Below are 15828 nucleotides of genomic sequence, written 5' to 3'. Positions count from 1 at the left end.
TTGTGTTAGTTTCCTACTGCTGCTGTAACAAATTTCTACAAACCAAGTGACTTAATGCAACACAAATTTATTATTGTACAGTTCTGGAGGACAGAAGTCTGAAGTGGGTCTCTCTGGGCTGAAACCCAGGTGCTGGCAGAACTGTATTCCTTCTAGAGGCTCTAGGGGAAAATCTGTTTTCTTTTCTTTATTGTCTTTAGAAGCTGCTGTCAGTCTTTGGTTCATGGCTCTATTCTTCCATCTTCAAACTGAGCAATATCAGGCTGTGTCATTTTCACACTGCAATCTCTCTTTTCTACTTCTTCCACTTTAAGGACCCTTGCAAATACGTTGGGCCCATCTGGTTTAGCCAAGGCTGTTTTCTTACTTTAAAGTCAACTGATTAGCAACTTTAATTCCATCCACAAACTTAATTGCCTCCTGCCATGTAATATATTCATAGGATCTGGTGATTAGGGCATGGAACATCTTTGGGAAAACATTATTCTGCCTATTTCACCAATTTTAATAGTGCTAATAACTTGTATTAACAAAACATTAAAAAACAATCTTACCTTGATCTGTGACTACTCCTTTAAGCATAAGTCTTTCTTTATACTTGAAATGAAAATAATTACTTTTTATTTAATTCAATTTGCCATCATTTGTAGAACCCTTGGAGTCATAACACCTCCAAGACATGTTTTAATAAAAAGACACTTGTTTTCATTCATCAGAGGTCCTAGAAAGTCTGTTTTTCATTATGAGTGATATCGAAATTTGGATTTAGGTCCTTTGTGTTTGAAATTTTCTGAAAAAGACAATTTGGTCACACTACGTTTGGACAAAGTATTCAAGAGAGTTTCACAGTTTGTTTATTAAATTCACAACCCCAGTGCACTGAGTTATACTCCAGTTTGAAATCTCAGTAGATGTTGTTCTGGTTACTGGGGAAAAACTTGACCTTATGGAGCTGCAGGTATATACATACGGAGTGAAAAGGTTATCATGTCAGCATGTGTGAGGATTAGGGAATAAAAAGTTCAAAGAATTGGCTTTGATCAAATAATAGTGACTGTGTAGAGTTGCTCCAGAATTCTGGAGGGGGAAGTACTCTTGTTTATTGGGAGTCCTCACAAGTCTTTGGACCTTATGTCCCTAGGGACTGTCAGGGAACCCTCCCAGAGACAGATTAAGGTTAAGCACTTACAGATTTGGCTAACTTTGAGTCTAGAGAGAATAAAAGGTTGGCTATTATTCTAAAACGGGGACTGTGGCCAGTAGGATTCTGAGGATTCCACCCATGCTAATGTTACATCAACTTCTCTTGGCATTTTGAAGTGAGAATAGGTGATGTTTCATACTCTGCTGGCAGCTTGGAAAGGTTGTCTTTTTCATCTTCACACTAAGGACCACATTATACATTGTTACCATTACAATGAAAAGGAAAAAGCAAAAAAACTGGATCAGGACAGCTGAAGACTGCCACTGCCTGACCCTTGTGATCAGTTTGCAATGCAAACATGAGGCAATGCCCAACCTACCACAAGAATTGTAAAGACCAAGGGCCAGAGATTTAGCTTAGTGGCACTGCGCCTGCCTTGTAGGAGCAAGATCCTGAGTTCTATCCCTGGTACCAAAAAAAACTGTAAAGACTATAGATGAGGCAGCTGTACTTTGAAAGTGTCAGGTGTCAGTTGAGTTTTCAGTACTTGAAAAGAAGGTGAAACAGAAAGGAAGGAGTAGAAAGCCTCACTGTGCTAATCTGAGATGATTCAATTCAACTTTTGGGGTCTATTTTTTTTAAAAAAACACATCCTATAAATGCACCAGGAAAGAATAAGTTGTCTCTGGCTTTGAGTCACAAATCCTGTGCATTAACTGGTGTTTCCTAGTGGAACGTCATTCATGGGGTTGAATTCGTAGACCATCAAATAAAAGCATCCATGTTTTAGCTCAATGGTGCCACCAGCCACCTCCCTTTGCAAGTGCAAGGTCCTGAGTTCAATCCTGATAGCCAAAAAAAAAAAGCATCTATGTTTGGAGGGTAGGATAAGTAAGTACAATTTGTATGGTCCCTTATCAGTTCAGTTCTCATCTCTAATTATTTTTAATTTAGTGTTTTGTCATAAATGATATTCTACATGTACTAAATTTTATGGGATGGCTCTTTAGGGGAAAAGAAATTTGTACTTGAACAAATTTGAATTTACACCTTAATTTCTCTGTAGTCTTAGGAATGTGAAGTCTACAGTCTTGCATATCTTGAACAGTAGGGTAGAAGACCACAAGGTTATGGGGTATTAAAGCTAGAAATGATTTCAAAATTATCTGCTCCAGAGGTGTATAAAAACCTTAAGGTATAAATCTAGATTCATTTAGGACAATACCGTATTTATATTCATTCAGGAAATAGTTTTTTAATGCCAGACCTTGAGCGTGGTGCTAAAGACACCAGTGTGGAAGACCCAGTGTTTGCCTGTGAGGAATTTATGGTCTGGAGAGAGGGTGGGGCTTAAACAATTAGTGCTTAGTGCAAGATGAACGTGCTGGGTCTGGCTGGTAGGCGGTAAGAGGGATGATACAACAGTAAATCGGAACTATCTGTAAGATTGCCTGGGGTTGGGAGTGGGAGAGTGAGAGAAAGCTGAGTATTTCCTGTATTTGCTTTTAGATAAATAAAATACACTAGATCCCATAAGAGACCATCATTCACTTTCTGCCCCACCGGGGCCCCTTTTCCTTTCCAGTGTCTTGCCACTCTATGACCTTGCCAACCTAAGATCTATTTTTTACCATCATCTTTCTTATTGTTATTATTTATGACGGTCATTGTTTTAACTGCTCCAAGGAGATAATTGGCTTAGTTGCTAAGGCAACCCAACATATTGGGTATAAGAGCAGCAAGCATAAAGGGTTTGCCAAATTGCAGGGCTGGGTGGGAGGTGTGGGGTGGGAGAGCAAGAGAGCTCAGCTGTGGAGCTTGAAAATAGCCATGTTCAAATTATCTCTGCATTTCTTCCACTGAGGAGCGTGAAGCCACTTGGAATCTAGTGCCTGCCAACTCCTCACCCACCCCTGATGCTTCCTATTTTCAACCCAGCCAGTGCACTCCTTTGCTAACCCTCAGTGCTCAGCCAAGAGCTTTCTTGGGTTCCAGTTCACAGACACAACTCCTATTCTGTCTGTTGCCAGTAAGCCCTGGAAATTCTATTGCCCCCTATTTCTGGGGCTGCCAGAGCTGGGGGGGATGCCACACACACAAATCCTGTGTGCCCACCCCCCACACCTCCAGGCAGTGCACAGTGCCCATTTCAAATTGACCTTAGTCCTTGGTGGTCTCACTCAAGGCTTGAAGTCTCCACGCTAACTTGGGGAAGTTGTGAACAGATGACAGTGACCTTTTAAATTTAAATTTTTGAAGACTGAGACACCTTGGGGAACTGTTCCCATTAAGTAGGTAAACTGTAGCCAAGGAGAGAGAGGTTCTGCAGACAGAGTCATGTGACAAAGAATGATGTAGGCCTTGAACCTCAGGCTCTTAAATGCTGTCACCTGATACCTTTATCAGTGCCATTGGCGTTGGTCCTTGGCTGCTGACCATTCAGTCTGTCTTCTGGGTAATTTCACATCAGTTTCTGTGTCCTCTAGGTAGCTCAGTTTTTCACTCCTGTTCCTTGCCCTCTTACTTGGATGGAGCACATGTCCTAGCCTGATCTTTCTGCCAGGGTGCAGTGGCAGAGAGAACGATGGGGCAGGAAGATGCAGCAGACAAGTACAGCGCACCGGCTAGCTTTCCTCCGTGTCATTTGGCCACCCAGGAGAAGCTCTTGCCATGAAATAGGATAATGGGCAGGGGAAAGGGCAAGATGACAAAAGAATCCCTTCCCAGAAGATCTGAGTGGTTGTTAAGACGTCTTTCTGTTCTTCTTTGCTGCTCACCAAGCACACACTTAGCCCCAAGATGTCTGTGGGGAGGGCAGCTGCCGCTGTGTCCTTAGCAGCCTCCAGGGTGTCTTCCTAAGTGTGTCCCAGGGCCCTCTGCAACAGCATAGCCTCAGAGTGATCTATCTGAACAGGTTAAATAAACAGGTCTGTGTTTGGGTTAATTATCACTGGTTCTGTTGCTCTCCATTACTGCTCCATCCGGGACTCTGGCCAAGGAGCAGATGGGAGAGGCTGCATCACCACCCCAGCCTCCTCATTGTGTCTGGCTCTCCCTCCTTCGCGTTTTCTCTTTCTCCTCCTTCCCCCTCCTTTCCTTGCCTCCCTCCCTCCTTCCCTTATTTTCCTCCTTCCCTCCCTCTCTCCCCTCCTCCCTCTCCTAACCCTGCTCCCCTGCTTTCCCTCCCCTTCCTCCCCTTTTTGCTCTCTCTCCCTCTTTTTCTCCCCCGCTTCCCTTTTTGGCTGAGCAAATAGGCCAGATGGCGGTGAGGAGAACAGACAACAAGTGAGGCATGGCATATGGGGAGCTTGTTTAATTTCAGCTCCTGTAGGGAAGTAGATTGGAGGAGGTGAGCTCCAAAAGCAGAAAATGGAAAGGGAAAGGGTAAAAAAAAAAAAAAAAAGAAAAAGAAAAACAACAACAACAACTGACCCTTCCAAGGGGGAAATTGGATTTAATTTACTATTGTTGGCCAGCAGAAACAGTTTAGAAGGAAGTGGATTTAAAACAGAAAGCTCCCCTTTTGAATTTTGAAGGTTCGGTGGCCCCCACCTCCAGTTAACCTCCTTGGCACCCCCTCTCCAGATGGCCCAGGGGTCTGGCTCTGGTCTGGGAAGGGAATAGGGGTGCTTAGGATTTCTTGTATAACATAGCAAATGACTGGTTGCAAATCGAATTAAGGAAGAAATTTGACCAGTCACATAAGGAGAGGGAAAAAATACAGATGTTCTTGACTAAAATAAGGATTCAAAGGAAAAGCTAGTCCCCACTTAGCCTTCTCTCTCCTACTAGTCTTCTCTCTGAGTTTAATGAACCTTTGCAGTTTGATTTTGCTGTTCCCATGAGCAGCTGCTTGTATAGCCATACCTTGTCCTATTGACCCTGGCTGTTCCCTTTGCTTATTTGAAAAGTCCCGCAGAATCTCCAAGTAGAGTGTAGGGACTTCAATAAATGGCCCTCCATCAGAACCCTTTGTTTTCAATCAAAATTTACTGAACTCTCATGGTGGGTGCCAAAAATGTTAAATTTAAAGGGAGATGCTGGCCACATCTAATGGCATATGCCTTGGTCACTTCAGTATGAGCATTCCCATAGATCAGTCAAATGTCTTCTGCCACCCCCAGCACATTTCCACTCTGCCATTGCTGTGGAGCCACATTCTGAGAGCAGGTGGATTCCTGACATCCAGGGCAAGCTGTGTGACCTAGCTCAGTGCAGGGTCTCAGGTGTCCATGTCTCTGGGAACTAGGAGAGACTAGAAGCCTTAACAGCGACCGGAGGAAAAGAAGAATACAATCAAGGCTCCTCCTCTGGAGTGGCACCCCCTCAACCCATCCCCCAGCGCCCCCAGGCAAGGGCTAGGCAGCTGATGGTCCACAGCTGATAACCGGATTAGGCAGCAGAACTGGGCAGATGAGTACCCCCAGAGGCCCTGCCTGGGAACAGAGGCTCCCTGGCCTGGTGTGGGGGATACTACTGTCAACACCCTAAGCCGCCTCAGCCAGGGCCACTTGCATGTGTGTTCACCCTACTGTGCATGCCCTGGAGCCAGTGGGAAATGCTGGAGATGGCAGTTCACACAGGGCACTGCTGCATAGGTCTCCAAGCCAAGTGCTACTGTAGCCCGCACCCACCCACAAGTGTTGCTTGCTGTGGATTCCTCGGCAAGGTGACTGCTCAAAGCCAGGCCAGAAGCAGCCTTCTAATGATTGTAGCCCTGGCTGGGTGAGCCAGAGTGCAGCTACTGTGTGCCCAGCGGAGGAGTCGCCTGTGGAGCCCAATCCTCCTCTTTTAAAAAGTGTTTTCTGGGGTTTTTTTTTGTTTTGTTTTGTTTTTCCGTGCTCGCTTTCAGTGACAGGCTAGTGGTTTGATCTCCCCTGAATGCTGTCCCCTCATTTGGGGCTTCGATTCTGAGAGGATTCGAGGCATTGTCCAGGGTGGCGGGATGTCGGATTGATTTCGGTGCCTTTGTGTGGACGTGGGGCTCCTGAATGAAGCTGTTATACGCGGCTGGGGCTCGCGGGCAAGCTGTCCGGCTGCAAGCTGGGCCTCCCTTTGTTGTGGGGGCCGCATTGAGCCCAAGGAAGAGGCTCATTTCAGGGTGATTTACTACCACCCAAACACCAGCTGTCTGTTGTGGGGCCGCTGAGTCGCCATGCCCAGGCCCCTCTTGTGAAGCTCTGAGTCCCCACCCCTCACTTTAGGCACTTAGGCTAGATTCATATTCATATTCATATATATTCATTATATGCATTTGTGCATGCATATATGTACATTTATGTATGGATATATATGCACACATATGTAAATACACATACATATTCTTTCTGCTTATTTCTTTTTCTTTTTCTTTTTCTTTTTTTGCTTATTTCTTTTTTAATAGAGTGCCCCGAGCTGAGTGAGGGCCTCAGGGGGAAAGCTGCTGGTCTGGGAGCTGTGTGACAAGAGTTTAGCATCAGCTCTGTGCCTGGTCACTTGTGACCTTGGACAAGTCATGTGATCTCCCAAAGCTCTGATTTCTTCATCCGAAAAAGTGATTTTGACTGGAAGAAGGTACTTCTGAATTGTTTGAAATATTAAGGTATTTCAAAGTTGTGAAGCAAAAGAAAGAGGGTGTCTTATTCCCCTAACAAATATGTAAAGCATTGTTCAGTGAAATATAAAACCAAAAAGAATGACAGGCCAGGGTTGTACCAAAAAACACGAGGCCTGTCCACATTGGTGGTGACGGAGGTGGCAGGTGCTAGTGAAGCAGCAGGAGATCCAGTGGAGAGGAGTTTAGAGTCTAGAGTCGGGTCACCAGGTAGATGGGAGCCATGTGTGGTGTTTGAAGTGCTGAATAAGCACCACAGGTGTGCTCAGGACGATGCCTTGGAAGAGGAAAGGTCTTCAGGGAAGCCTCCCAGAGGAGGGGGTGAGAATGTTTTGAAGTTTAGAGTAGTCTGTAAGGGGGCTGGCTAGCAAAATTGTTCCATGGATCATGGGTGGTGTTATAGTCCCTCTGCTCTTGCTATAACAGAATACCTGAACAACAGAATACATGTTCATTTAGCTCAAGGTTCTGCAGGCTGGGAGATCTAAGAGCATGGTACCTTCATTTGCTAGGCGTCTGGCAGAGGTCTTACTGCTGCCTCACAATATGGCTAGGGGCATCACATGGAGAGATGAACTTTTGGAGGACACATTCACAGCAGAGCAGACAGCCAGGGTAGTAGTGGCCCTTCTTTCTCTGGCAGCATTCCTTGACCTGGGAGGTCCCTTGCGTCCAAGAGTGGAGAGAGTGTGAATGGAGACTGGAGACATGATCAGATGTGTGAGGCAGAAGCGTCAGTCACTCTACGGCTTCTTATTGGGTGATTTGAAGGTGATTTTGTTGTTGGCCACAAAACTAGAAGGCCACATAGAAGGCAACTAATAAACTCAAACAAAAAAAGTGACTAGGGTTGGGCATGGTGGTGCACACCTATAATCCCAACTACTCTGGAGGCAAGTTTTTGAGGCCAGCTTGGGCAACTTAGTGAGACCCTGTCTTTAAATAAAATTTAAAAGGCTTGAGGATATAGCTCAGTGCTTCCTAAATTTAAATGCCCATACCTCAAGAAAGGGTGGGGGGGGTAGAGAGAGACAGAGACAGAGACAGAGAAAGAGAAAAGCAGAGTCAGAGACAGAAAGAAATAGTGACCTAGATGTTGGGCATCACAGGAGACAGACAAATGCTCTAAGGGAAGACAGTGTTCTCCTGACCTCATCGGATGCAGGGAATTGGAGAGCAAGGTATGGATCTGCAACAATGGCCATATTTCTATAAAATAGGACAAATAGTAGCACACAATTCATAGCATGTAATAAACACCCAATAAGTGTCATCTCTAATTACTATTATTGCTCTTTGGGTAACTAAATGAATGATTACCTTTAGATCATGTTCCAAAATAGGCAATACAGGAAAAGAAACAGACTTTATTTCCAGGGAGTGGTATAAAGAGCAGAATGATGTGTTTTTATTTATTTATTTTTTTGGTTCTGGGGATCAAACTAGGGTCCTTGCGCTTGCGAGGCAGGCGGTGGAACCACTGAGCTAAATCCCCGGCCCATGATGTGTTTTTGACATAGCCAAGATTATACAAGTGTAATCAAAGGTAATATTTTGGCAATAGGTTTGAGTTTAAATTGTCTTTGTTCCCTCACAATCTTTGGCTTAATACTCAGAACCTACAGGGTGTTTAATAGATGTTTGATGAACTTATACATTAATATGTATTCTGGCTCTTAATCAGAAACTATGGTTTAAAAATAATCACTTATTCCTAAGCTATAAAGAGAGTACCAGTCAATGCAATGCTCTGAGAACAGTGGAGTATGGTGGAGTATGGCGAATGTGGAGATGGTGGTCAGATATGGCTATAAGGACAATAGGAGAGCCATGTGCACATGTGATGGGAGAGGATTCTGAATATTGTTGCTGCTGTATTAACACTGCCTAGGATAAAGAGGAAGCACAGGTGGAGCATTCTGTGGAGGCACATAGCATCTAAGTTGTGTTGAAGTAGCCACATGCCTTTACACAGTGTCTGATGGCCAGAGACAGACCTTGGCATAGCAGTGAGCCACATGCCAGCCCCAGCCTGCTGGTGTCTAAGGCTCTGCCCCCAGCCCTTAGGGAAGAAGGACGTAGTTGACCTCTTGAGGGCCTCTCTAGATGATGACCCAGTCTCCAAGGCCTTGCCTTTCCCCTCATTTCCTTCCCGGATACCTTCATGACCCACCAGAGTTTTGATATTGGTTTCTCCTTCATGTGGGTTGACAATCTCATGGGCTCTTAAAATTTGAATTTAGAACAACTGTAGGCTGCAGGAGATATTACAGCAAGTGCTACAGCCTTCCAGCATACCAGAAAGAGGGGACTGAGAAGAGCCTTAGAAATTCCCAGGAGAAAGTATCCTGCTTTTACTGAAGAATAAAATATCTCTAGCAAAGGGAGAAGCTGATGATGGCCCAAGCCATACTGCAAATATTTAATGGTCAATTATTGTGCATCTCCATTCCAATATGTATTTTAAACCAAAAGTAAAAACAAAATAAAATATTACTTGAGTTCCCCCCTTCAAAAAGGAGTAAGAAATGATTATTTTGGCAACCCACTACCCTTAAGGTGAGGCGGTCTTTTCTCAATTGATGTGCTAGATTATTCATAGAGGAAGGCATGTACTCAGATGCTAGCAACCTTCTCAACAAAAATAAAGATCACACAGTATCTCAGTAACCTCCTTGCATTGCCTGGGCTGGTACGCAAGAGAAATATACTGTTGACAGAAGCATAACTTAAGAGGGACATTTTACACCAGTTTGCAGTCCAGCAAAGGAGAACATACAAAGAGTATATGGGCTTAATATTTTTAAAAATTGTAATGTGCAGTGTTTTCTAGACTAGAACCAAGAAGTCCAGAGAATGAGGTCTTGCAAATCTGTCTCTGACACCTGGCCTCCCAGTTCGGAGCTTCCTCTGCTTTTTATGTGCTGCTTCATATTGCTATTTTTATGTGAAATTGAATAGGTTAACGCACTTCTGTGTTTCTTACTTTTTCCATGAGAAGAACGAATGACTGTATTTTACAATATGTGGTTTGTGGAACTCAGTTATTCAGAGTGTTAAGAGATGGTAAAGGCTAGAAAGGATTGGATGGGCAGAAATGATGGGGAAACACCTGGTTTTAGAAAGCTAAACGGATGTCTTTGCAGTGCAATGCTTCAAAGTCTTTAATATGTTAATGAGCATCCTGGATTTCCAAGTGTAGTGGAGTTTACGATGTTTCACAAGTTTATTAGGTCACAAGCTGATACCTGCTAGACTCCTGGAACCAAACTCTCAACTCTGATTCCTGTGCAGTCAGTGGTCCTGGCAGAGAAGCTCGGACCTGAGGTCAGTGGGCCTTAGTAAAGATGCTGCATTAACCCTCCTGCTCTAGGAGGCTGGGGAAGTTGGGGAGGCTGAGAGAGCCCTGGGCACAGCAGAAGATGACTGGGGAAGGGACCATTGTGAGATACCGATTCCACTGAGTGTCACTTGTCCTGCCTCCCTGTCCCTGAAAAAGGAAAGAAGGAAAACAAAAAGGGACAACCATTTCACTGCTTTCAGAGATCTAGTGCCCTAAGGAGAGGGGAGCAAATCTCTTTCTCTGAATTGGGATAAAAAATGATTTTTTTGTTTCTTAATTAGGAACAACAAGGCTTAGAAATGTAGGCCGTGCTAGAATGAGAATAAGAGGAATACATGTGAACCTATGTTTACTTTTCCAGGGGAGGAAATGGGGACCAGAAAGAGGGACAGCAGAGTGTTACCTTTGTGTCAGCTTTGGCCTCATTGCTTTCTGTAAGAAAACATCAGGATGAGTCCTGATTATGGTTAAATCTCGGGTAGCTCAAGAGGCTGTGATTTTGCAAAGGGTGGACTGATGACATGAGCTCAGTCTAAGGTGCTTGGGATGCCCCTGGGAAAGAGGGCTGTATGTGCTCAGGGCCTATGGCTGTATGCGTGTTCTTGCAGGCACATTCCAGGAGCAGTGCAAGTAAAGGGAGCTGTGTCTTGAGCTCATTTAGCCTCCACTTCATTGGCTTGGTATTCCTGGACCTTGGATCCAGACCTAGAGATCAGCCTCTGATAAGCTGCTTTTGGCAACTTAGTTTGTGTCTGTTATTTATCGGGCAAAGCAGGATGGATCATGTAACAAGGCATATTTTCACTTGCTGCCTGGGCATGTGGGAGGACATACAAGTAGACACACAGACTGATGGAGAAAGGTGGTGAGCAAGTGTCTCACAAAGGCTCCTGGCAGACTGTTTGCTTGTTCTCCTCACCATCCGCCTTCCCTCATTTTCTCCATGACACAGAGGCTGCCTGTTTGTCAGCAGAGTTTTCTGGGTGTTTATTAAGGGAAGGCATCATGGTAATGCATACTGCAATGTGTAATGCACAGGCAGCAGCAATTTGGGCTCTCTCAGCCTTTACCTCATTCAGAGCAACGTATCCTCAAGACAGGTGCTTAACTACACTCATGACCTCTACATATCAACCTTTAGCTCTGCTCCACTCATTACCCTTATCTGAGACTTAAAAATAATTGAACCCATTTTATAAAGGACAAAGTGAGGCACAGAAATGCAAGTGATTCTCTGGCCTTCGGGGAGAGAAATTGCAGTGGAGCCAGTGTGTACCTCCAGTGTGTATCTGATATTGTGATTAAGGATTAATCCCTTCCTTGCCCAGTACATCAATGTCTCAGGCTGCTCACTGCCTATCTCATTGTTTTTCAGGAGAAAGGTAGTGAGTTGGAAACCCAGACTCTGGGAGGTGGAGTTTATTATTGAACTCTGGGAAAGCAGTTTCCTCTTTTAGTGAGAAAGTATGGAGGGCCTATGCTGTGCACAGGGACTTTTCCAGGCAAATGAAGACAAGGTGATGTAGGAGTGGCCTGTTTCCTAATCAAGCTTGCAATTTGTGGCATAAAGCCAAACATGAAAACTACAATACTGTGTATTGTCAAACCTAAGATATCTAAGATGATTTCAGAGATGTTGGAAGTCGATACCACTTCTAAAGCCATCTCACTGGGGGTTAGAGCTTCAGTATATGAACTTTGAGGAGATGTAAACAGTTCTCAAAAATTGTGAACCAAATTAAATTCAGTTTGGCTTCTGGAACTTTAATCAATGGACAGATTGAGCAGTATTTTAGGGTTCAAGTATGACAGTCATCAGGTAGATGTTTGAAAGGACATGGACACCCAAGTTGGCTTTTAATCATGTCAAATCCTACTGGATCTCTGGGTTTCACATTCCAATTTCACTCCACTTTCACAGAGTTCCACTGTGAAAAAGAAGAGAAGAAATGATCCTTCCCCTCAGAAGGTTTCACTAGGGCATTGACAACTTAAAGTTATAAACAATTTTTAAAAGCAAGAGTAGGTAAGACAGTCTGTATTATAAATGTGAGAAGGTAGGAGGTGTTCAGTGTGAGCTACTTGAGCAGGACCAGGCCTTCTAGGGCAAGTGGGAATTGTGCTGAACCTTGAAGGAGGTGGGGGCTGTGATTATGGTTGGGCTGATGGAAGGGAAAGGCATGAGCAAACATAACCACATGAGGGTGAGACAGGTATGGGGGGCCAGCAAGAGGTGTGGCCAACTGAGCAGGGTTATTAGCCTTTAGTTATCTCCTGTGGCATGTGGCAAACTGTTTTTTGTATTATGTTTGGTAGGTTGGTTGTTTCAGGTGTAGTGAGTGCAGTGTGTAGACATGGGAAGGAGAGTAAACGGAAGAGGGTGGGAGAGCGGAGAGGGCCTTTCACATTGGCACCGCCACTCTGCTCCCCACAGCCAGCCACTGGGAGTCTGTGCAGGGCAGGTCACACACTCACACTCTTCAGTTGTACGAGTTTACTACTCACATAGTGGCAAGAATGAGAAGCTATGAGAGAAAGAGCAGAAAGCTGGAAGGAGGGAAAGTAAATGAGGGAGTCTTATTGGCATGGCGAGGGGCAAGGAGTTGATATTTGAATCAGTGCTTATTCTTTGCTTTACATACACCTTCCTCTTTTTCTACCACAGTTTTGCAATTAGCCATATATGACTTGGCTTGTAATTTTTATTGCCATTTGTAGTTATTTTTGGATAGTATTGTTATTTGATGCATCACTCTTTTGGTTATTTTATGTATTTTAATTTGATTCATTTCTTCCCTAATGCCAGGTACATGAGGTAGGGACTGTGTTTCTTTGTATGTCAAAGTGTATGGATAACAGTTTTCTTTTTCTTAGTAAATGGTGAATACTGCTGACTTAAATGCATTTGGTAAATAGATGTATTAGTCCACTTAAGCTGCTGTAACAAAATACCGTAAGTAGGGTGGATTAAATGATAAACGTTCATTTCTCACAATTCTGAGATCAGGGTGCTGGCAGATTGGCTCCCTGTGAAGGACTCTTTTCCTAATTAGCAGAGAGCCACCTTCTCCTCATGTTCTCACATGGTGGGGAGAGAGCATCATCTCTCTCTCTTCCTTTTTTTGGAACACCACCAATGCCATCATGAGAGTTCCACCTCATGACCTCATCTAACACTATTCACTTCCCAAATGTTTCACCTCTAAATGTCATATTGGGGATTAGAGTTTTAGCATATAAACTTTGGGGGCACACAGTCCAGTCCATAGCAGCATGATACAACTTCCAAATAAAGGAAAAAGAAAAAAATATATAGAAAACTATTTGTGTGTTTAATTTTGATTTATTCTATAGATCACCCTCTCAATTCAGCTAATTTACTAATTGTGTATAGGACACTACAGGACCCTAGCTCTTGAGTCCTTGGCCATTGGAATGTTAAGTTATGGTCAGTACTTGGGTAGTCACAGGGCTATCTCATCCATATTGAGAAGCCAGGGTAGATGTCTCTAGATGGTAAGAGGCAAAGTGTGCATGTCATGGTTAGACACATAGGCAAGAAACAGGAATACTTCTGAGGAATGTGTCAATTCTTGGGGAATGACCCAAACAAAGTGCTGGTGGGGAGAGATGGAGCAAGTTTCTGCCCTCCAGTAGTGGTGACTCTGGACTTGACAGATATCAGTTGCTATGTCTATGTCATGGAAAAAAATGAATGCTCTTGACACATTGTTCATATTTTATATATTGCCTAAGGGCCATGTGGATACCATGAGAATGCTGTGTCTCTGATAGGAAGCTTAAACATATTTAACAAAAGCTCAACATTTACAAAGAAGGTTAAACAGAAAAAAGACAGAGGTAGAAGCATCACAGAGAGTTAAAGTTGACTAATCCGTGGGGCTTTAAATTTATGGTCCAAGACCACTGTGAATACCCAGATAGGCTCTCCTAACCTTTCGGAACTGGATGCAGAATTTGTGTGTCTGTGCATCTGAGCATTTCCAGGAGTAGCTATTCCTGACACTTTCTGTGACTTCCTTCAAATTTTCAAGATGGTCTGGGATGGAGAAAAATTAGGAATTACTACTGCTTTCAATCCCAAATCTGTGGGTGGAGAAACCAAGGCTTAAAGAGAGCTAGTGGCTTTTTCAAGGCCTCCCAGAGCTGCAGCAACTATGCAGATATTTAGTTTACAGAATAGCATTCTCTCCACTATTACTTTCTGACAGATCAAGAAGTCACCTTTGCTTGCAGATTATTTCTGAAATCCTACTAAGAAGGAGGAGCCACTAAAAAGAGATTGGAGATTGATTTCCTGCCAAAGTCTCTAATCTACCTAGGCTGCTCTTGTATTGGGACCAATTTGAACCCACCACAGGCTAACCAAAGAAGAACAGGGACTTTGTTCAATGAATGATATAATCTTAGAAGGATAATCTGGATATATTTATAAGGCAGATATGAAAATGGGCACTGAAGGTATTTGCCCTCAGTTGACATCCCAGGTGTGTGTGTGTGGGGGGGGCAAGTATGGTTTGCCTACTGCTATAGTAATGGCTGTGCCTAGCCTTTGGTAGAGTTGTATATTAGAACCAGTGCCACCTCCAAAATACTCAGAACACCTCATTGTTAACCCCCACCCCCACCCCACCATTATTTCATTCTCCCACATGGAAGAAAATCCCTCAAGTTCTTTCCAGAAGGGTATTGTTCTCCCTACCCTGTGACTGATGTGTTGGACTATCTATAAGCTAGATTGAAATGTCTTAGGTGAACATGTCATTAATTTTGTGTTGAAGGTGAGCGGTAGTGTCCTGAGTGGAAAAGAAGGTCAGGTGTCTAGGAAAAGAATAGCAGAACACTAAACATGCTAAACATGATGTGTATTAATTAGACCAGAAGCATAGGGCAAGGGAGGACTAGGTTTAAGTTAAGAAGTCTGGAACATTCAGATAGACAGGTCTCTTTATGTCTGTGTGCTTGACCTCTTAAAATAAGCACCTCACACTCAGAGTAATGGACACAAGAACATGTCATTGTTTGGCCCCAGAAATGGAACTCCATCTCAAGAATTTATCTAGACCCAGCCACTCAGACCAATGTGATTGTCGTCACTCTCTCCACCTCTTTGTTGCTCTTGTATCTCAACTTCACATGTTCATCCCTGCCCTTGGTGACCAACTCATCTTAGAATTTAAATTCCTCTCTCAGCTATGATCCTGGAATTCACTACACACAAACTGGTAGAAAATAACTGGTAAAACGTACTCCATTTTTAGGCTGCTGATGATGGGAGACTTAATCAATAAGTTGATATAGATCTGCTGATCAATACTCTATTGTGGACTCATTCTTGAATTTCTTGAGCCCATCCTCCAAATGTCCCATGCTTGTAATGCATGAAAAGTAAGAACTATTATCATGTTTATAGCACATGAGTCACTAAATCTTCAGTGTGCTTGTTTCATACTCTGAAAAATGAAGGGACTTGTGTGAGAATAACTTTTATGAAAATATCCTTCAAAATGAAAAGTTGACAGGTGTTAGATTAAAAATGAGGACTGAGCAAAATTCAGAGATTAAACAAGAACTGCTTGGTTAAAAACAGTTATATAAGTTTCTTTGTAAGGCATCTTTCAGAACCTTCCACGCACTAATGAGTCTCATGAGTGTCCAAGCCTGAGAAGTAGCATGCTGTGCTCCCCAGACTTTATGTGATTAGGGAACACTTTGAGTTAAGTGAAA

General features: G+C 43.5%; 1 protein-coding gene across 5 annotated transcripts in view; it reads left to right on the top strand.

Moving 5' to 3' along the window:
* Setbp1 (SET binding protein 1) overlaps positions 1-15828 on the top strand; it is a 357001-nt gene that overhangs the window by 55090 nt on the left and 286083 nt on the right. Inside the window, exon 1 of one of the 5 annotated variants that reach the window (XM_087193241.1) lies at positions 6552-6697. The exons of the other annotated variants lie outside the window; for them this stretch is intronic. The gene's annotated coding sequence lies outside the window, so the exon portion shown is untranslated. Of the gene's footprint in view, positions 1-6551; positions 6698-15828 lie in introns of those variants that run through there. 5 annotated transcript variants of the gene reach the window in all.

This window comes from Heterocephalus glaber, unplaced genomic scaffold (assembly GCF_053883595.1).
Source record: "Heterocephalus glaber isolate CG9 unplaced genomic scaffold, H.glaber_assembly_v1.0 deba00000331, whole genome shotgun sequence".
NCBI lineage: Eukaryota > Metazoa > Chordata > Mammalia > Rodentia > Bathyergidae > Heterocephalus > Heterocephalus glaber.
Note: the sequence above shows the minus strand (reverse complement) of the source record. Positions and strands in the feature narration are given on the sequence as shown.